Source organism: Pinus tabuliformis, chromosome 5_2 (genome assembly GCF_031772625.1).
Source record: "Pinus tabuliformis cultivar Carrire ecotype Pingquan chromosome 5_2, CPIR1, whole genome shotgun sequence".
NCBI lineage: Eukaryota > Viridiplantae > Streptophyta > Pinopsida > Pinales > Pinaceae > Pinus > Pinus tabuliformis.
In genome coordinates, this window is record NC_142306.1 from 1,054,370,267 (window position 1) to 1,054,392,617 (window position 22,351).

Consider the following 22,351-nt stretch of genomic DNA (forward strand, 5'->3'; position numbering starts at 1 on the left):
TCGTTTACAAATTTTGTACTGGTGTAGCCTTATACTAGTATGCAAGCTTCTACCTATAGAAGGCTACAACCTTCTCTTGTTCTCCAGCTTTTCCTGGAAGGGAGCTACAACCCCCTTAGCTCTTGTACTAGCTGATGTGTTTACTAGTATGTAGGTGCTGACCTACAGAAGGCTACAACCTTCTCTTTTATTCTAGGGAGCACGTTTCATAAATTTTCAGACTGGATCCATCAAAAACATCAATCAAACATCAAATATATCTGCATCAACCAATCTCCTTTGCACCAACCAAAATTGAATCAAACAATCACTTTTCTGAATGCTATAACTAGAACATAGTAACAGTAACCAGAACCAATCCAAAACCCAGAACACTACAATAGTAAATAGAAGTAGCTAAAACATATTTTATGAGACATATGCTACTTCAATGTGTCGAACCTATGTTCATACGTCGTAATCTGGAGGTAGATCTGCGTATATGCTATTTTTAAATGTCGAACCAGTGTGTATACGCGCCTTTGCTATACTGAACTTGCGTACAGATCTGTAAAAGATGATTTAACCTTTATAACTATTCAGACATCAGTTATACCCAGATCATTAGATTTACAGATTACGACATGCACCAATTATAAAAGATCAAAACCACACAAAGGTACTTCTCTTCAAGCCTAAAGATCTTGACCCGTCAAAATAACTTATCTTTCTTCAAGCACTTAGGTTCCTCCTTGATTCAGATCTCGCTATGCACCATAACCCAATGACCAGTATTCTAGATCTTGCTCTTCATTAGATATTCAATACTTGAGTGCCTTTGCTTAATGATCTCCTCCTCCTTTTATAGTCTTAGGCCTTACTCAATACCATGGTCCAAAACCACTTTAGAATCAATACCTTGGGCCAAATACCTGGGGTCAATACTTCGGACAAGATACCTTGGACCAATACTATGGGTCAAAATACCAAGGACTAAATACCACGGACCAAAACCAATTTTTCCAACATGTACGCACTTTTCCTTGCATGAAAGTGCGTGTATATGCATACGTGCCTTTTGGTCTGCGAACCCACGTGTATACGTGGTTTGGTCAAGGGGAACTTGCGTATACCTCTTTTTCCTTCATTCTGTGATCCTGAACTGTGATCTATCATTTGAGTGAGTTGCCATCAAGGACAACACCTGTGTCATAGTGCCAAACCTGTGTCATAATGCCAACATAAATATCTTTCTAAAAAGACTTTGAAGCTTGCATGCCTTAAGGGCAAGCTATCATCTCGATTAACAATGGGAATACATCAATGTCCCTTGTTCGTCAGATCTTCTAAGTATTTGACAACAACAAATTCATTCATGCTTAGAAAGATGTGTTAGGGGCACCTTGACTCTCATCCAAATCAAAGATGGGAGCTCTCGTGTTGACTAGTGGCATCCATTAATGGCCACTAAGTTAACAATTTCTTGTTATGTTCGACATTGAAACATTTATTCACATGACAAGAATTGTGCCAACGAGTGTGGAAGACTTGAAGACATTTACTTTCATTTTGTAGCAGAGGAAGTAGATTTACTTTCATTACTTTTTAGTTTTTGATGTAAATGACTTGAGGACAAGTCAATAAATAAGGCTGGGGGGAAGTGTAAATTCTGAATTTTGTATACCTTCCAAGCTTTATACATTTTCAGCCGCATTCAATAGCAGATTCTGAACATTCAACAGAAGTTCCAGCAGTAGATTTAGCAACAGATGCAACAACAATAAAAGATTCACTTTTTCGACTTCATCCACCATTTTCACAGCTAAGAGAAGATGACTATGATTAGAATTTTGTAGCCACACATGCACAACTCTCATCCATTTTTGAAAGGGTAAGTTGAGGTATGATATTTTCTAACTTTTAACCATTTAATTCCTTGAAAAAAAACTAGAATGATAATTTTTGGAAAAAAACACTTCCATTTCTCATTTCACACAACTACCAAAACCATCAGTTTGGGGGGAGGATATATTTACATTCATACTTTGTCACATTCATATTTTTCCATATTCATATATCACATTCTAAAACCCACATACTTTCCAAATATATTTACTATTACATCATCATGAGCATATAAATGGCTTTGTAAAAAGTACTTAAAAGTTAATTGGATGCCAACACAATCATGGTTGTCACACAAGAACCAACCATGATGCATTTCAACAAAAATAATTTGCAATAAAATTCACATTACCATTATGCAAAGATCATACAGTGAATGCAACAAACAAAATATGGTTGAAACATAAGAACCAACCAAGTTGCAATTCAACAAATACACTTTGCAAACATTAGTAAATGATATCATGCAAAGCTTAAGCCAAAAAGCTCAAGTATCAAAAGTAATGTAATAGATTGCACGAGGACATGCAATACCATCAGTTTGGGGGTATGTTGGGCCTAAGAATTATCCTTAAAATACATCCACTTTCACCTTAAAATACATCCACTTTCACTCCATTCACACATTTTCTCACCTCTATTTCACCACCATGTCATCACATCAAGCTTCACTTTCATCATTATATGGGTTACCCTTGTGTTTTCCAAAACATTATTAATTCTTAGTATTTTTAACTTTATTTGTGGTTAAACTTTAGAAAATAATATCCTTATACTTATATCCAACAATTGGAAGAGAAATTTGACATGTGTAGGTACAAAGGAAGCTTCCAAGGCATCTTTATGTGGCACTCTATGTTCAGATTCGAATTTGAGGAGATCATGGACCTCATGGAGAAGATCATGGACCTCATAGAGGAGATCATGGAGGATAGGGTTATGTGTTACCATTGGTTGAGAAATATGTGGATCAAAGGAAGGAATAGTGGATCTACATTTATGAGTTTGTTATCATAGCTTTTGTATAAATATGAGTGTTATCTCCATTTGTAATCTTAATTTTTAGAATCTTAGAACCTAGTCCTTCATTGTAACCTAGTAATGTTAATCTAGATAAAATTTAGAATAGTTTTGGTTTGGATCATATGAGCTTATAGCCATTTTACTTTGAAAATTATGATGAATAAAACGTAGTTTCTTTGATCCTCTACATTTGACTTCTCTTTTGGTGTGCTTGTGAATCCTTGGAAGGATCCCCATTGCCTAGCAAGTACACTTTTGTTTTGGTAAGATTTTATTTTATGTTTGTTTGTGAATTTCATTAGATTAAATTATTAGGTTCATATGTTTGAAATATTAATGAACGACCTTTCGTAAGAAAGTATTAATGTTTCCTTCAATGAATTTGATTTGTTATTTAATGTTTGATTTCATTAGTTTAAGTTTCTGATTTATATGCTTGAGATATAAACGAATAATCTCTTGTAAGAGAGCTTTAATATTTCATGCAATCAATTAGAATTATGTTTAAGAGCTTCAATTTCATTAGTTTAAATAGTTGATTAGAAATATTAATGAACAGTCTCTTGTAAGGGAGCTTTAATATTTCTTACACTTGTCACAATGTCTTTTAATTTTTAGATTTCATTTTGTTAAATGACTAAATAGATGATGGAGATCCCAATGACAAAAAAACTCTTGTAAGGGAGCTTTGGAATTTCTTCACCTAGCTTAGTTTAGTTTGTCTCTGAGTCCATATATTGGATGATCCTCAAAGTTTTACTTACCTAGGTTGATGGTAAATGAAACTCTAATTTGCATTCGCATTTTAGACCCAACACCTACTATTAGCCAACACTTAGCCAATTTCCACTGCCTGCCAAGCCCCTATTTCCTTGCGCAATTCCTAGGATGAATATCCCGTATTTAAAGGGAATTCATGCCTCCAAAATTGCATAATTCAAACATAGGTCCTTCTCTGATTGCATGCATGATATTTACAACTCGGTAAAACATACAATTGATAGTACATTGTCCTTGCACTCTAGTCTCAGCTAGGTCTTTCTTTGAATTGACATGCATGAGTTTATCATGAGGGAATCTTCAGTTAATTGGAGTAACACTTGTGGATGCACCAATGCACCAATTGACTGTTAGTCCTCTATTAGTTCCACAAACAGTTAGAACTAATTTAACTGACCATAACTCAATAAAATGAGTTAATCTAATTACAACTCAATTTAAACTCATCCTAGACCCCTAAAATTTAAGGAGAACATATATATAACTAGAAAATGACTTCCAACGCGAAATTACTAAGCTAATTAAGTTAATTAAACTTAATTAACTATTTACAAGTTGCTATGAGAATAGAATTTGATTTTTAATTCATAGTTTAATTCAATGACAAATTAAACTCGAATTTCTTGTTGCCATTTCTCAACATTGACTTCAGAAACATTAGTAGGTACCGACCATTTCATGATTGTTAGATGATCCAAAAATATAATATTATCATAGGTTATAAAGTTGGAATAAAATAATTATTAATTTAAGATATTAAATTAATAATTATTATTCTAGAATGTTTAATTATTTAACGCAGACATTTAGAAAATTAGTATATTTTTGTAACAAGATATGACTCTCCAAATGTGTCGTATCTTAGGCTCTATTTTAGGAGATTTGTTAGCTAGTTGTTTTGAATAGCATTTATTGTAAATGGACACTTGTTATTTAATAAGTGATCCATAATTAGAGGTAGTTAGAACATTGAGCTTATAAATAGCTCATTGCAAGAGTGTTTGGTTGTTTGGATGTAAACTCTACAATTTATGTGTCTAAGGACACTTCTGCCATTATTGTGGTATCAAAGCTCCAGTAATGTTGCAGTTGACGTGAGGACGAGATTCCAGCTCTACAAGTTTTTGGAAAACTCCATTGAATTGATCAGCAAATGATTGGTATGAAATTGTTCAGTTATTTTTGTTGTTTAAAAAGAAAATAAATTTTATTATTGATTTTAGATTTTTAAAATCTGAAAGTCATTTTTTATTATAAAAAATTTCCCTTCGTTTTCTTTGGGAGAGCTACTTCGTGCTGAATATTGTGAACCAGCCCTATTTATTTTACATTCATTGAAGATTCTGTAGGATAATTATCACCGATATTTTTCACTTCACTTACCCCACTACACAGAAATGGATGCAAAACCGTGAAGGACTGCGAGTGATTATTATCAGTTTGATTCGATTGTAAAGGGTAGAATTGATTTTGTTAATTATTTGATACTGGAACATATGCCCATGTTGGAATTTAATGCAAAGTTGGATGGTATTTCTTTTTTATTGAGTGTAATATTGAAATCGTTGAAGAAATGAGGCACTTGTTGGAAGGCATAGCAGAAAACCTTGGTCAAAATTCATTAATGCTGACAATCAACATCTAGTTGTTTCGGACGTAGTTGATTTTCTGGACAAGTTGCTTTGTATGCAGTTGATTTGCTGAGATCTGCAGAGGAAAGTGGGACATAGTTGATTTTCTGGACAATTTGCTTTGTACGCAATTGATTTTCTGGACAAGTTGTTTTATATGCAGTTGATTTGCTGAGATCTACAGAGGCAAGCGGGACTCATACTCCATAAGACTATCATACTCCAGAAGTTATGAAGATAACACTTTGGCTTAGTGTTTTATATCCAGACACAAATGATTCAAGGTTTTGCGTTTTGATTCTCTCGAGTTGTGTTGAAATTACAAGGAATCAGCCTTCTTTTTTGTAAACTCTGTTCATGCTTGTTTCGGTTTGGGAACTGTAAAATTAAAATGATATCTGCAATTCTGGAAGTGTTATTTTCAAATGCTGAATGATACTCTTAACCTACCTAGCACAGTTAGTCAAAAGCTAGTTCGCAATATGCAAATGTATTTAGAAAGCCTAAAATTTGCTTTCTTTGATGTACGTTTAGTGTTCTTTTTGCTATCATTGTTATGGCAATGAGGAACACACAAGTGTGCTAATTGAAAGATTAATGAGATCAGAGCATAATGTCTGAATTTGATGATCAGCCAACCAGTGTGAGAGCTAGCCAGCCAGCACCAGCAAGCCAATGTTTGACAAGTAAAAAGATCTAGCGTGTAACAATTTTTTTTTAAAGGTGAATCTGAAAATTCTTTGCTGGAGAGATAAGGAATATTTTTAATTTTGTAAATATTTGAAGAGATAAAGCATATTTTATTTTGGAGAGATAAAGTATATATATTTTATTTTTTATTGGAGTAATAAGGATTTTGTAATATTTGTGGAGTAATAAGGTTATTTGTAATTTTTTGGAGTAATAAGGAGATTTTTCTTTGTAATTTGTTTCTGGAGAGATAAGTGTGACATTGTAACTCAAAGTAATTTTACTTTGAGGGGGGTAACCTTTTTTTTACTAAATCTTGCAAGAGCATAGTTGTAAAAATCAAATTTTGAAAGTTACCTTGTAATTTTTGAGAAATTGACTAGAGCCAAGTGCAAAGCTCAGTCATTTTTCTCCTATTTCAATGACTATATGAGGGTCAAGCCCAAGCCCTGATAGATCATTTTTTATTGCGTTGTGTGTTGCATGTTGTATTGCCCATCTTGACAAATTTTTGTTCTGATTATTGGTGTGAAGCTTCAACACTACAATGTCCAAGTTAATTACTTTGTTCTCTGATTCCGACAATCTTGAAGGTACAAAATCCTATAAAACATGGCACCACCTCATCGAAAGCACTCTTATTTACAATGAATTATGGTAGGGTATATGTGATGGTGATATTAAGCCAAATAAACCCACAGATGCAGCTGCACTAGAAAAATGGGAAGTTAAGAATGCCAAAGCCTTATCTCTTATTAAATCTTCTGTCAATGATGAAATGTATGTCCATATAGAAAATGCTATAGATGCATGATCTACTTTGAAAAGGTTTAAAGACCTCTTTGATACTCAACTTGAATCAAAGAAAGTTGATCTACAATTAAAATTATTGTAACAAAAATTGACTGAAGGAGGTGATGTTCTTGAATATATCTCAAGACTTAAGAATATTAGGTACAAAATCATTAATGCTGGTTTTCTAGCAATAGATGATAGCTTTATGGTCACAATTGTAATTGCTGGAATTCTTCTTCCTACACGCATTTTTTGGAGACTCTACAATTAACTGGGAAATTAGAGAAACTAAAGTTTGATGAGCTCTGCGAAATGTTGACCCAACATGATAAAACCTTTGGGAAGAAGAAGAAAGTTGGTGAAGATGTTTTTTCACAGAGGCCAGCACTAGTAAATCATCAACAGAGAGTTCTCGAGGCAGAGGTAGAGGGAATTTCAATTAGATCAAGCAACACATAATGTAAAAAGTCGAGGTCGAAGCCAAAGCAGAGGAAACAACTTTAATAGAGGCAACAGTTCAGGAAGGATTAATTTTCAAGGTAGAGGAAACAACCAAGGAAGAGGCAATTTTCAAGGACAAGGAAATAATAATCAAGGTAGAGGACAATCTCAGCATAGAAGTCAAAGCAGAGGCAGAGGAAAATCTTCAGGAAGAGGAAGAAACTTAAGTCAAATTGTGTGTCGAAGATGTAACAAAGTTGGCAATTATGCTAAAGATTGTCGAACATCTCTTAATAAAATTCCCAAATTTCAGCAGCACTCAGCGCAATTTTCAAATGATCAAGATGATGATAACTCAGAATATGTTTTTACTTCCTCGCCAGCATCACAATTTTTATCTCATCTTAGAAGTGATTATGAAGATGCCTGGATCTTGGATTCCAGGGAAACTCAGCACATGACTTGTCCACGTGATTTTTTTTGGAATTTTCAAGATTGCAAACTTAATTCCATTTTTCTTGCTGATAATACAAAACATACTCCTTATGGAAAAGGAGCAGTTAAATTTTTTCTCCCTGGCATTGGAGAAAAAATGATTTCAAATGTATGGTATGTACCAACTTTTAAGAAAAATTGCTCTCTTTAGCCACGATTCGACAAGCAGGACATCAGGTGATTATGGAATATGGTTTGGTCAAGATTAATTCAGTCAAACAGAGCTTGAAAACTGTCATGACAGGTTATGAAGATGGAAAACTGTTATGGATGAAAGGGACATTTATTCCAAGGCATTCTGATTTTGCAGGGGCAGTGACTACAGGTATTTCACCTCTAAGACTATGGCATGTAAGATATGGACATTTAAATTTTGAGAGTCTTTCTCAATTACAGAAACAAGGAATGGTTAAAGGGCTTCCCACTTTCAAAAAGGAAAATGAAAAATGTGAAGCTTGTATTTATGGCAAACAAAGTCGGGAAAGTTTTCCAACAATTTCATGGCGTGAAAACAGGTGGCCACAACTAGTTCATATTGATGTTTGTGGACCACTACAAACTTCATTTGGTGGTTGCAAATATTTCTTACTATTCATTGATGATTTCAGCAGAATGACTTGGGTTTACTTCTTGAAGAACAAGTCAGAAGCATTTGAGAAGTTCAAAATTTTTCGCCAACTTGTTGAAAATGAAGTCAAAGAAAAGATAGGTACTCTCAGGACAGATAATGGGGGAGAATTCACTTCAAATGAATTCAAAACTTAGTGCAGTGAAAATGGCATAAGACAACATCTTACAAATGTTTACACTCCACAACAAAATGGAGTAGTTGAAAGAATGAATAGCACTTTGTTAGGAATGGTGCAATCCATGTTAACTTTCAAGAGGTTAAGTCCAACATATTGGGCATAAGCAATAGATATAGCTGTCTACTTAAGAAACAGATCTCCAACTACTTCTTTAGACGAAATCACACCTTATGAAGCTTGGTTTGGTTTCAAAACTCGAGTTAAACATCTTCAAGTTTTTGGATTAGTATGTTATGCCTTAGTTCCGAAAGAAAAACGAACTAAGATTGACTCAAGAAGTTTGAAATGAACAATGATTGGCTATTCTGATGAGAAGAAAGGGTATCGTATTTTGACCAATGGAAAATTCATTGTGAGTAGGAATGTCATTTTTGAAGAAATAGAGAGTAAGAGTGCTGAAGAAATTGAAAATCTTCTTCACAAGTTATAAACTAAGGGCAGTAAAAGAAAAGGAAAAATCTCAAAGTCAACCAACTTCACCAAATTGGTATGAACTTGATTTTCCTTCCTCTGAAGATGAGTCATCCAGTCCATCTACTTCAACAACATCATTTGGATCTTCTAGTAGTTCATTTGCATCTCCAAGCAGCAATAGTTCTTCTAAGAGTGATTCTCCATACTCTTCACTTGAATGAAGAACATCAGTGTGTATTAATTCTCTTTACAATGATGGAGACTGTTCAGAATCACAAACAAGTGAGCACCAACTACCGAAATGGGCAGTTCAACTTTTGAAAAATGTAAAGCCTGATGAGCAGAATAAAATGAGCACCAGAAGGGCACATAGAAGTGAAGGCAATTTTTCCTTGATAGCAAATGATTTTACAGAACCTTCCACATACAAAGAAGTAGTAGAAAATAAAGAATGGCAACAGGCTATGGTTGAAGAATATCAAGCAGTAATTAATAACAACACTTGGAAACTTGTTGATTGTCCATCAAATGTTAAACCCATAGGATGCAAGTGGGATTACAGAATTAAGTATAATCAAAAGGGAGAACTTGAAAATTATAAAGCATGACTTGTCGCAAAAGGTTTTGTGCAGTAGGAAGGCATTGATTATGAGGAAACTTTTGCTCCTACAACTAAATGGAACACAATCCGATTAACACTTGCATTGGCCGCTCAGAAAGGATGGAAAGTTCATCAAATGGATGTGAAAAGTGCTTTTCTCAACAGGGATTTATAGGAAGAAGTGTATATGACACAACCGCCAGGTTTTGAAATTGAAGGGCAAGAACATAAAGTCTGCAAATTGATCAAGGCTTTATATGGATTAAAACAAGCTCCCCGAGCTTCGTATGCAAAGATGAATGAATACCTTAAGAAAGTTGGTTTTCAACAAAGTGAATCTGATGATACTTTGTATGTACGACAATAGGGAAAATATCTAGTAATTCTTGTTATGTATGTAGATGATTTGATCATTACTGGCAACCATGATGATCATATTGCATAGGTGAAAAAGGAGTTATATGCAGGTTTTAAGATGACAGATTTGGGATTACTTCACTACTACCTTGGAGTTGAAGTCATCCAACGTCCACATCATATTTTCATTTCTCAGAGTAAGTATGTAGCAGAGGTTCTTCAACGATTTGGAATGCAGGATTGCAAGCCCGTTCTTACCCCCATGGAGCAAAACTTGAAACTTTGAAAAATTGAAGGGGGGGAAAGGTGGACAACACTACTTACAGACAGTTGATTGGCAGCTTGATTTATTTAACAAAACCTTGTCCTGATCTATCTTATGCATTTAGTATTCTTTCATGTTTTATGAAGGAACCACAAGACAGCCACTGGAATGTAGCCAAAAGAGTTCTTCGATATATCCAAGGAACAAAAGAGTTTGGTCTTCTTTACACAAAGACTAAAAACTTTGTACTTGGTGGATATTCAGATGCCGACTTTGTTGGAAGTATTGATGATCGAGCATCAACATCAGGTTATTTAATGAATATGGGGTCAGCAACAGTATCTTGGAGTTGTAAGAAGCAAGCTACAGTGGCCACTTCTTCAATAGAAGCAGAATATATTTCAGCATGAGAAGCAGCATGTGAAATTGTTTGGTTGTGCAACAAGACTTGGGAATTTCTCAGGCAGAAGCTACATCATTATTCATTGACAGTCAGTCAGCCATCAAACTTTCCAAGAACCCAGTTTTTCATTCAAAGACAAAGCATGTGGACACCAAGTATCATCATATCAGATCTCTCATTACCAAATATGTCCTCAAGCCAGTTTATTGTCCTTTCGAAGATCAGATCTCTGAAATTTTCAGGAAACCACTTGGCAGAATAAAATTTACTAAGTTCAGGGATGAACTTGGTATCTGTTGTAATGCATTTTTGGATCATAGGGGGGAATGTTAGATGATCCAAAAATATAATATTATCATAGGTTATAAAGTTGGAATAAAATAATTATTAATTTAAGATATTAAATTAATAATTATTATTCTAGAATGTTTAATTATTTAATGGAGACATTTAGAATTAGTATATTGTTGTAACAAGATATGACTCTCCAAATGTGTCGTATCTTAGGCTCTATTTTAGGAGATTTGTTAGCTAGTTGTTTTGAATAGCATTTATTGTAAAAGGATACTTGTTATTTAATAAGTGATCCATAATTAGAGGTAGTTAGGGCGTTGAGCTTATAAATAGCTCATTGCAGTAGTGTTTGGTTGTTTGGGTGTAGACTCTACAATTTACGTGTCTGCCATTAATGATGGCCTCCATCTTGGAAGGATCTATATTCAACTCTCCTCCACCGATCACATACCCCAGATACACCAAATACTGCTACGCAAACTCACACTTCTTGAGATTTGCTAGCAACTGGTACTTCTTCAATGTTTCCAGCACTTGCATCAAATGTGAAATATACTCCTCATAGGGAGCACTATGCACTATTATATCATCCAGATAGACAATAACAAATGAATCTATAAAAGGGTGCAATATGTGATTCATTAATCTCATAAATATAGCTGGTGCATTACATAGGTCAAATGGCATAACTAGTCACACATACAAACCTTGTCTAGTTTTGAAGGTGGTATTCCATGTATCTTCTTCTTTTACTCGAACCTGGTGATATCTAGACTTCAAGTCCATCTTGGTGAAATAATATGCTTGTTGCAACTGATCTAGAAGATCATATATCCTGGGCAGGGGTATCTTTTCTTTAGCATGATTTTATTCAACGCCCTGTAATCTAAACACATCTTCCAAGTCCCATCCTTCTTTGGAACAATTATGATGAGTGACCACATGGTGATGTACTTGGTCGAATGACACTCTATTCCAGTAGATGCTATAACTATTTATTCACCTCACTTGCTTCTATAATAGACTGTCTGTACAACCCATTAGTTGGAAATGGGGAGTCTAGCAATAGCTAGATCTCGTGCTCCACTTCTCTCTTATATGGTAACCCTTTAGGCTCTCGGAACACATCCTTGTATATCTGTAACAACTCGTCCAATTATTGTTTATGTTTTGTAGTACACCACTCCATGGATGCCTTGCCTCTTATCAGCTTCTCTTCAAACTGACTTTCTCTTAAAAACAATAAAACATACTTCTTGCTGGAACTGATCAATTTATTGGCTTGGTTGGCACTTACCAATAAATTTTTTGACTTGCCTTTGTGTGTGTTGATGATGAATTATTTTCTATCCTTGATGAGATATTTTTGGTTAGCTCTCCTCATGAATATTGCATCATGCATGTATTACATGTATGGAATCCCAAACATGACTCCACATACATCATGGGGGACCACATCCAGATCTACTTCATCATAAAATCAACACTGATAACAAATATAATTTTGCACCGTTTTGTTACCTTTAGCCCTACATCCTTATTTACCCATCCCAGTGGATATGGGTTTGGATGATCATGAACTTCCAACCCCAACTTCTTGACTAGCTCTGCTGTAATGAGATTCGTCTGTGATCCTGAGTTAAGAAAACAATCAATATTTGTCTTCTTGACCTGTATCTTTATATGGAAGATTTTGGTCATTTCTTTCTCTTCCTATTGTTGAAGGATACTCAGATTCACCTCCTTCTACACTAATTTATAGATGATATTCTCATCCACACCTGAGCTACTTTCAACTCGGTTGCTTGAATCAATGGGCATGAGATTCTTCTTCTTATTATCTTTATTCTTGTTCTTTGGGTTTATATCTGGGTGCAACTTCCAACATTTCTCCTCTGTATGGCCATCAATTTTGCAGTGGTGCAAGTGGTTGCTAGGATCTTTGCACTGGTGTACTGTGGCTGTCGTCTTTTTATCTTTTCCCCCTTTTTTTTTCTTCTTCCCCTCCTTAGTAGCTTCCTATTTGTCCTTCTGCTTTGATACACTTGATTTCTCTCTTTTTAGGCCTATGTTATCCAGGCACTATGACTGTACGCAAGCCTCATCCACCGATTTGGGCTTGAACATCATCACTTTCTCACGCAGATAGTGGTGCAAACCCCCCAAATACTTGAGGAGTACATATGGGTTCTTTGGAGAGATACCCAACATTATAACCATCTTTTTGAATTATGTGGTGTACTCTTACATGCTTTGGATTGACTTTTTCCTGAAGTAATGCCATCGGATCCACTAGTCCTCCACGTACCCAATGGGATAAAACTGTGACTTAATGAGGTTTTGAACTCCCCCCACTTAGTCACTAGAGGTTCTCCCTCCAACCTAAGGGTTTCTGTGTGGTTCTCGCACCAAGTAAGTGAATGACCCTATAATTTCAGTCTTGCAAATGAGATATTTTTCCCTTCCTCAATCTAATGGACGCTGAAATAAAATTCTAGTTGTTGCAACTAGTGGTTCAACTTTAGAGTGTCGATCTTGCCATGGTATGGCTTGACATCAACTTTTTCTTCCATTTTGTATAGGGATTGATTCACGACACTCGAACTAGGTTGATTTTTTCCGAGTTCTTTCTTCGGTTGGTTCTTTGTGTCTTCCCGATCTCCTGACCCCCCTTATAATTTTTCCTCTTCATTCAAACCCCCATCTTCTCCAAATATTACCATCTTATTTCTTATGCCCACCATGTGGAGGTTTACATTGCATTTTATATCCATGACTTGTTGTTCGGCCACGAAAGCCTCACCTCTACAGGATCACAAGGTTCGTTTACATATTCGTCGCCCATGATTATGGTTTTATGATTTTCAGCCTGCCGATATAGATCCTACAATCCCCACAAAATACCCAAAGAAACTTTCTATGATACCAAATCATCTGTAAACTTCCATGGATATTCCACTGGACAGTTTGTCACAACAGATCCAATAATATTATATTGAAACTCTGAAAATTATACACTATTACAGTTTATTAAACTTTAAGATTTGTGGATTTAACTATAATTAGTGCATGCATACGAATGGAAATTATACAAAAAAGTAGACAATGACAAAATAAGCACACACACACAAGACGCAATATATTCTCTTTGAGAAACCCTTTCAATAGAAGACCCAGTTGGAAGATGAGGTCGCTTCGCTCTCCTTCTATGTCTGGAAATATGGCTACAGGCATAAAGAAGTCATGCCCGTGGCCTGTGGGATACTACAGTGAAGAGATCCTCTTTGTGTTCTCTACTTCCTATCTCTCTTGTCTATATTTTATTAGATATGGAACAAAATTCTCTCAAAAGAATGGACTGCCTCTTCCTCCTAGTGTCCCGATTATAAAACAGCTTGATAGCCTACTAGTGGTGAAGTTTGACTACATCAAATATTAATTAGAGTTAGAAAATCGGGTATTCTAGAATATTTTACATAAAAAACATGTGGCTAGCTCCTTTTCCATGAATAATGGGGGCTGACACGACATTCTCCTGAGCCATAGGTGTGAAAATAGGAAGGTCAAATTATGAGTGGCATAACGTTTGCATATAGACTTTGATTGACGTACTTCTTGCGCCATTGGAAAACTCTTTGTGTGTAGAATAGCATGAAAAGGTGTGGTGCTAAAGAGGAAAATTTTTAACCCCGAAAAACATCGGTTGATGCCTCAAAATGCTCCTGGAAGGTTTCAGACCATGTTTTACCAAATTGGGTCCCGCTGGTAAAAACGGTCCCATGAGCAAATTCCTCCAATTTTTCCACTCCAAATTCAATGAGATGGATGAAAAAAAATATAATGATCCAATTCGGATCACGAATAACCAAAAAGATAATGAGTAGTGACAAAGATGGAAAACTTGAATTTACAGCTAATGCAAAATCTATGAATGCTCTTCTTGGTGGATTAAGTGAGAAATTTTTTATTAAAGTAATGCATTGTAAGACAACCAAAGAAATATGGGATAAACTAGAAAATATTCATGGAGCTAAAAAGGTAAAGATGGCCAAGTTACAAGTATATAGAATGCAGTTTGAGACACTAAAAATGAATGAAGGTGAAGATATTGCTAAGTTCTTTCTAAGAGTATATGAAGTTGTTAATGTGATGATGGGTCTAGGATAAACAATCAAGGAGAGTGTTGTAGTTCAAAAAATAATAAGTATTGGAAATAATACTGAGAGGGGGGGTGAATCAGTATTATCAGATCAATAATTTAATTTTCCAAACAGATTTGTATACACTACTTCAGTTAAGTGAACTAGCTTGTATACACGACTATACTTAAAGCAACCAGCGTATATGCAAATAACTTTTGATTTACCCAATTTATCATGCATTGAACTTTAACCAGTATATCAGAGATTTATTAGACAATGCAGTAAAAGTAGAATCAAGCATCACACATAAGCAACACACATGAACACCAAGATATAAGGTGGAAACCCAATGTGGGTGAAAACCACCCGCTGCTATCATCTCTATCTTCTTTTAATAATAAGAAATTCTATTTACAATTTTGTACTGGTGCAGACTTATACCATTACGTAGGCTTCTACCTACAGAAGGTTACAACCTTCTCTTCTTCTCCAGCTTCTACTGGAAGGGAGCTACAACCCCTAACTCTTGTACTAGCCGATATGTTTACTAGTATGTAGGCTGCGACCTACAGAAGGCTACGACCTTCTTTCTTCCTCCAAGGACCACGTTTCATAAATTTTCAGACTGCATCCATCAACAACATCATAACTGTAATTCAATCATCAAATACATTTGCATCAACCAATCACTTTCTGAACCAACCACAACCGAATCAATCAATCACTTTGACAACCCATCAATCCGATCATTCAGAATACTGTCACCAGAATACAGTAGCCAGAATCCAAACCAGAACCCAGAACTCTGCAACAGCAAATAGAAACAACTAAAACATACTTTATAAGGTATACACTACTTCCATGTGTCGAACCTACGTGTATACACGCTTTTCTCAAAGCCAACCAACGTATACATCTGCAAATATTAATTCATAATTCTACAGCTATTCCAGACTTCAGTTATGCCCAAATCCTAATATTTACATAACAACACATGCGTCAGTATTCAGATCTAGAATAAACATGATCAAACCATATAAAGATAATTCATTTCAAGCCTTAAGATCCCGATCCATCATTAGATCCTGTCCTCCATCAACCGCTAAGGTTCATCCCTGGTTCAGATCAAGCACAACACCATAAGCCAATAACCTGCATACTAGATCTCACACCTCATCAGATATTGGATACTTGCACACCTGGCCTAATGATCTTCTCCTCCTTTTATAGTTTTAGGCCTTTCTCAATACCATGGACCAAAACCACTTAGGACCAATACCTTGGACCAAATACCTAGGGTCAATACCTCGGACTAGATATCTTGGACCAATACCATGGATCAAAATACCATGGACCAAATACCTTAGACCAAAAACTTAGTTTTCCAAGATATACGTATACGCTACCTGTGTTTAGTTAACCTGTGTGTATATGCACCTTGGTCAAGGTGAACCTGCGTATACCTCTCTTTCTTCATTCTTTGTAGTCTGATATGTAATTCTTTGTTGTTAACCTATTGTACTATGATCTTTCATCTGAGTGAGTTTCCATCAAGGACAACACTTGTATCATAATGCCAACAATCTCCCCCTTTGGACTTGATGGCAACAACAACACCAAGTCACTCTCCCCCTTTGACATCAAGGGCAAAGGGTCATGCTCCTCCTAAGTACATGCTAAATTTTATGATATGCTAAAATGTACTGATTGAGCTCCCATGATTGAATCCATGCTCCCCCTGAGCACTAGCAAAGTCTGCAAGAAGATTTTCTAAAAGAATAACATGACTCTATAAATCAACTATGTGAGGATGACCTTCCTATCACCAATGACTCATACATCCATCTCCCAACCAAGTGGGAATATACCAAATTTGACTCATCCACCCAACCAAGTGGGGATATACCAAATTCGACTCATCCACCCAACCAAGTGGGGATATACCAATTGTTTATACATGACAAAAACAAGAAATATTACATCATCCATCCCATGCATAGTGGGGTTACAAATTAGGTCTTTTCATGACCTTTACATTAAATGATATACATGACATTTATAATAAGGACAACTGATTTAAAAAAGACCATGATAGTTATCAACAACTATCATACACCATATATGATCTGCACCATCAACAACATCAGGATCAATAGCTTATATATTTTTATCATCAAAAGAGTCACCTGAATCAAAAAAATTATGTGGATCTGTACTAAGATCTTCTAAGATAATGCCAACAATGCATTATTAGAAGCATATTCTCCCCCTGAACCTATGCCATATGTTCACTGTCAGATCTGATTATTGCATATATCAGTAAGAAATATCAAGGCAACATCATCAATCAGATATACATCAAGTTATCAACAACTTATGCGGACCAACATATTTCCACATGTTATCAGCAGATTGAAACCATCATCAAACAGAGCAGATAATTGATAGAACCATATCAGACCCCTTTTTCCCGAGTCTGGCCCACTGCTTTTCCTCAAACCAACATATACGCAACTGTGCCCACCGAAACCCGTGTATGTATGCGACTACGCTTCACGAAACTCACGTATAAAAACCTTCCTCTGAAAAATATGATTTAACAACAGGATGATGCAGCAACTACTCCCAACTTTTGTCTGAGATATTCAAATGTCTCTCTAGGCAGTGGTTTAGTGAATATATCAACAACCTATTCTTTGGAGGGAACGCACTCCAATTTGACCTTTTGTTCAAGCACTTGTTCACGTAGAAAATGATATTTGATGGGTATGTGCTTGGTCTTGCAGTGCATGACTGGATTATTTGAAATACTGATGGCACTTATATTATCACATAGAATGGAGATGGGTGGAGTACATGTGATCTGAATGTCTTGCAAGGTTTGCATCATCCAAAGTAGTTGTGTGCAGCAAGATGCAACAACCACATATTCTGATTCAGCTGTAGATAATGCAATTAAACTTTGTTTCTTGTTGAACCAAGACACTAACCTAGAACCCATATAGAATTCACCACCACTAGTGTTTTTTTGTCATCAACACTTCTTGCCCAATCTGCATTTGTATATGCATGAATAGTAAGATCTGTATCTCTAGGATACCATAAACCAAAGTTCTGTTTTCCTTGAAGATATTTGAAAATCCTTTTGACTGCCTGAAGGTGTGATTCCTTTAGATTTGCTTGGAATCTTCCAACTATTCCTATTGCATGAATGATGTTAGGTTGGGTACCTATTAGATAAAGTAGACTGCCAATCATGGATCTGTAAGTTGGTTGATGTACTGCTGCTAATTCATCATTTGAGCTGAGACTGCAACCTGTTACCATTGGGGTACATACTGGTTTAAAATCGTCCATGCCATACTTTTTCAAGATCTGTTTGAGATATCTGGTTTGTGAAAGAAAAATACCATCTTTATTTTGTTGAACTTGTAGACCAAGAAAATAGGTAAGCTCACCAAGCAAGGACATTTCAAATTCTTGCTGTATTATAGAGGCAAAATTTTGACGCATGGATTTTTCATTGCTACCAAAAATGATATCATCAACATTAAAAACAATTATTAGCAATTTATCAATGTCAATCTTTGTATATAGATTGCTATCTACTAACCGCTTTGAAAAACCTTGTTGGTGGACATATTTGTCAAGACGGTAATACCAGGCCCTTGGAGCTTGTTTTAGACCATAGAGAGCCTTTTTGAGTCTGCATACAAGTTTTGCATCATTTCCAAGAATGAATCCTTCTGGTTGTTCAATATAGACTTCTTCTTCTAAGTCTCCACTAAGGAAGGCAGATTTTACATTCATTTGGTATACTTTGAAATTTTGAAAACTAGAAAGAGCAAGAAACATCCTTATGTCTTCAAATCTAGCAACAGGTGCAAAAGTTTCTTCAAAATCTATACCTTCTTGTTGAGCATATCCTTTACAAACAAGTCTGGCCTTGTTTCTAATAACTTCTCCATTTTCATTCAGCTTGTTTTTCAATATCCATTTATTTCCTATGATATTCTTATCATGAGGTCTAGGAACTAATTCCCAAGTATTATTATTTTCAATTTTCTCAAGTTCTTCATTCATGGCCTTGACCCAACATTCATCTTTGCATGCTTCATTTACATTTTGAGGTTCGGTGGAGGATAGTAATGCTATATAGCTTGAGGTTTCTGTAATAGTTCTTCTTGTCTGTACGCCTGCCTCTTTTTCCCCTAAAATTTGAGTTTCTGGATGATTTTTCTGAACATACCTAGATGGAGTATTTTCTTCTACCGTTATCTCTTCTTTTGGTGCTTCATTGGTTTCTTCTTCAGAATCATTGTGATTTAATGTGGGAAAATAATCCCCATCTTCTTCATTGTCATAATCTTCGGTTTTTATCTGTTTTTGGATTTTTGCATGCTTCATCAACTACAACATCAATACTTTCAAAAATTTTCCCAAGTCCTTTATTATAGCATTTATATCATTTACTTCAGGAAGAGTAACCAAGAAGAATACCTTCATCTTCTCTGGGCTCAAACTTACCAAGTTTTTCATCAGTCCTTTTGATATAGCATTTGCTTCCAAAAAATTTAAAAAATCTTACTGTAGGAGTCTTACCATACCAGAGTTCATGTGGAGTTTGAGTGCTGTTTACCTGAACATTTGCTTGGTTGAGAATAGTTACGGCGACGAATGCAACTTCACCCCAGAAGGTTATAGGAGTTCCAAATTCATCTAACATAGCTTGAGCCATTTTTTGAATAGTTCTGTTCATTCTTTCTACCACTTCATTTTGCTGAGGAGTCCTTGCGGTGGAGAATTGCCTTTTTATTCCATGTTGTTCACAAAAGTCAAAGAATTCATCCGAGGTAAATTCCCCTCCTTGATCAGATCTGAGGCATTTGATTTTGTGATCTGATCCATTTTCAACCAAACCTTTGAAGGCTTTGAACTTTTCAAATGCTTCATCTTTATTCTTTAGAGGACCTATCCAACACATTCTAGAAAAATCATCAATGAACAATATATAGTATTCTTCTCCACGAGGTGACTTTTTCCTTGATGGTCCACATAAATCAGTATGAACAAGTTCAAGAGGCTTGCTAGCTGACCCTTATTTTTCAATGAAGTGAGATCTGGTTTTCTTACCGAATTGACATGGTTTGCATATTATATTTTTAGGAATGCTGATATCTTGAAGATCACGAACAACCTGGAATCTGCATGCTTTTCTTATTTGAGAAAAGCTTAGATGTCCCAATCTTCTGTGTCACAACCAGTTTTCATCATTTTTTCTTAGATAGCACTGTTGTTGTCCTCCCTTGAGTATGTATAAGTTGTTTGGATTTCGTGTACCTTTGATCATGGTTTCTCCAGTATCAAGCTCATGAACAACACATCCGTTTGATCGAAACACCATTTAATTTCCTTGATCACACATTTGATTGAAACTCAATAGGTTATGCTTTAGACCATCTACATACATAACATTCCCAACTTTAAACTTTTCTTTCAAGAAAACAGAGCCTTTACCTTTTATGACAGTATGAGTGTCATTTCCAAATGAGATATTCTTTTTTTTTTCTAAGGCATTATATGAGTGAATTTTTCTTTGTTACCTGTCATGTGTTTTGAGCATCCATTGTCGATGTACCACTGATTTTCTTGTCCTTTTGCATACAAGGCTATACCACATCTTTTTGTTTGAGGTTCTTTCCTTCTCCATATTTTTGGATTTAATGGAGTTTTCTCCTTTTGAGATATTTGCCGAAATTTACTCCTGCATTCAGATTCTTCATGGACAAAGTTGTCAAAGATTGAGCATTCTATTTCATTTTCAAGAAGAGAAAAGTTATTATAGGAACTTTTCTTGATCCCTGTCACATTCCTTTGATTTTGTGCTTCTCTAGTCATGACGGTTTTTTAAGCAACACATTGAGCAGCTTTGTGTCCAAATTTATGACATGAGAAACATTGACCATTAAAGAAGTTCCTGCGATTATCGAATCTATTGACCTGGTGATTGTAGTTTCTATTGATATTCATCTTTGAAGCAAATTGAGTATGATTTACCTGAGGTTGGTTGTGGCTTCTGTTCATCCTTGAAGAAAATTGAGCCTAATTTACCTAGTGATCTGCTTTATGCCTTTGCTGACGATTTTCATAATGTTCACTGTTCTTTGTTGCATCAAGATAGCTTTTAGTGGAGGTTGACGACTTCTGTGATTGAGATGCTTCTTCAGTATATCCAAGACCTGTCTTTATCAGAGGAGAACGCTACACTTTGATAATTTCACTTAAGGTTTTTGATCCTTTAGCAAATCTAAGATTGAGAGATTGTGTTTTCTCAAGATCATTCCTTAGACCCACAATTTCACATTCTAGTTTTTCATTGTGTTTTTCTCTTTCAGCAAGTTGGTATGTCAAGGTATCTATAATCATATTATTTTCTTCTAAACAAATTTTGAGTTTAGAAATTTCTTCATGAAGGTCATCTTCTTCTAAAGCATCCCAAAAATTATCATCTTCATAAGCCATTAGAAGTCTATAGTCATTACTATTTTCATCTTCATCACTATTTGATAAACCATCGCTATCTTCATGAGTATAGTAACTCTTTTTACTTACACTTTTTTTTCTATTCCATTTTGCAGATTCCTTCCCTTTATCATATTTATCTTTACGAGGACATTTGGCAGCATAATGACCAACTCTACCACAGGCAAAACATTTGAAAGGTAGTTTATCTCTAAAGCTTTCGGAACCCCATTGAAGCTTCTTGACAAAGTTTACTTCATCTTCTTCTTCTGAAATATGTCCTCATTCATTGAGTTCCTCCTTTCCTTTTGCTGAAGCTTTAAATGCGGCTTCTCTCATATCTAATGGGCCTCCGTTTCTCATCTCAAAGGCAGTTAAGATTTTGTGAAGCTGTGCCATAGTGATAGTCTGTAGATCCTATTTTTCTTCTATAGCAGATACTTTTGATTCAAATTTAGCAGACAAGGATGTTAAAACTTTCTCAACTAAGGTAACTTCCTTTATCTCTTCACCCAGATTCTTCATGCAATTAACAACCTCATCTATATGTAAGAAGTAACTAGCTATACTTTCATCATTGTGCATTTTAAGAGTTTCATATTGAATTTGAGAGTTTGCAGTTTAGCATGTTTTACCTGAGATTCTCCATCGTAGCTTCGAAAGATTTTGTCCCATATTTATTTGGTTGATTTGAGCTACATAACTTTGACAAACTCTGATTGTGAAAAACTTCCCAATAATGTATTGATAGCCCTGGCATTCATTTCATATTGCTTTTTACCTACCATATGTGTAGGAATTGCTG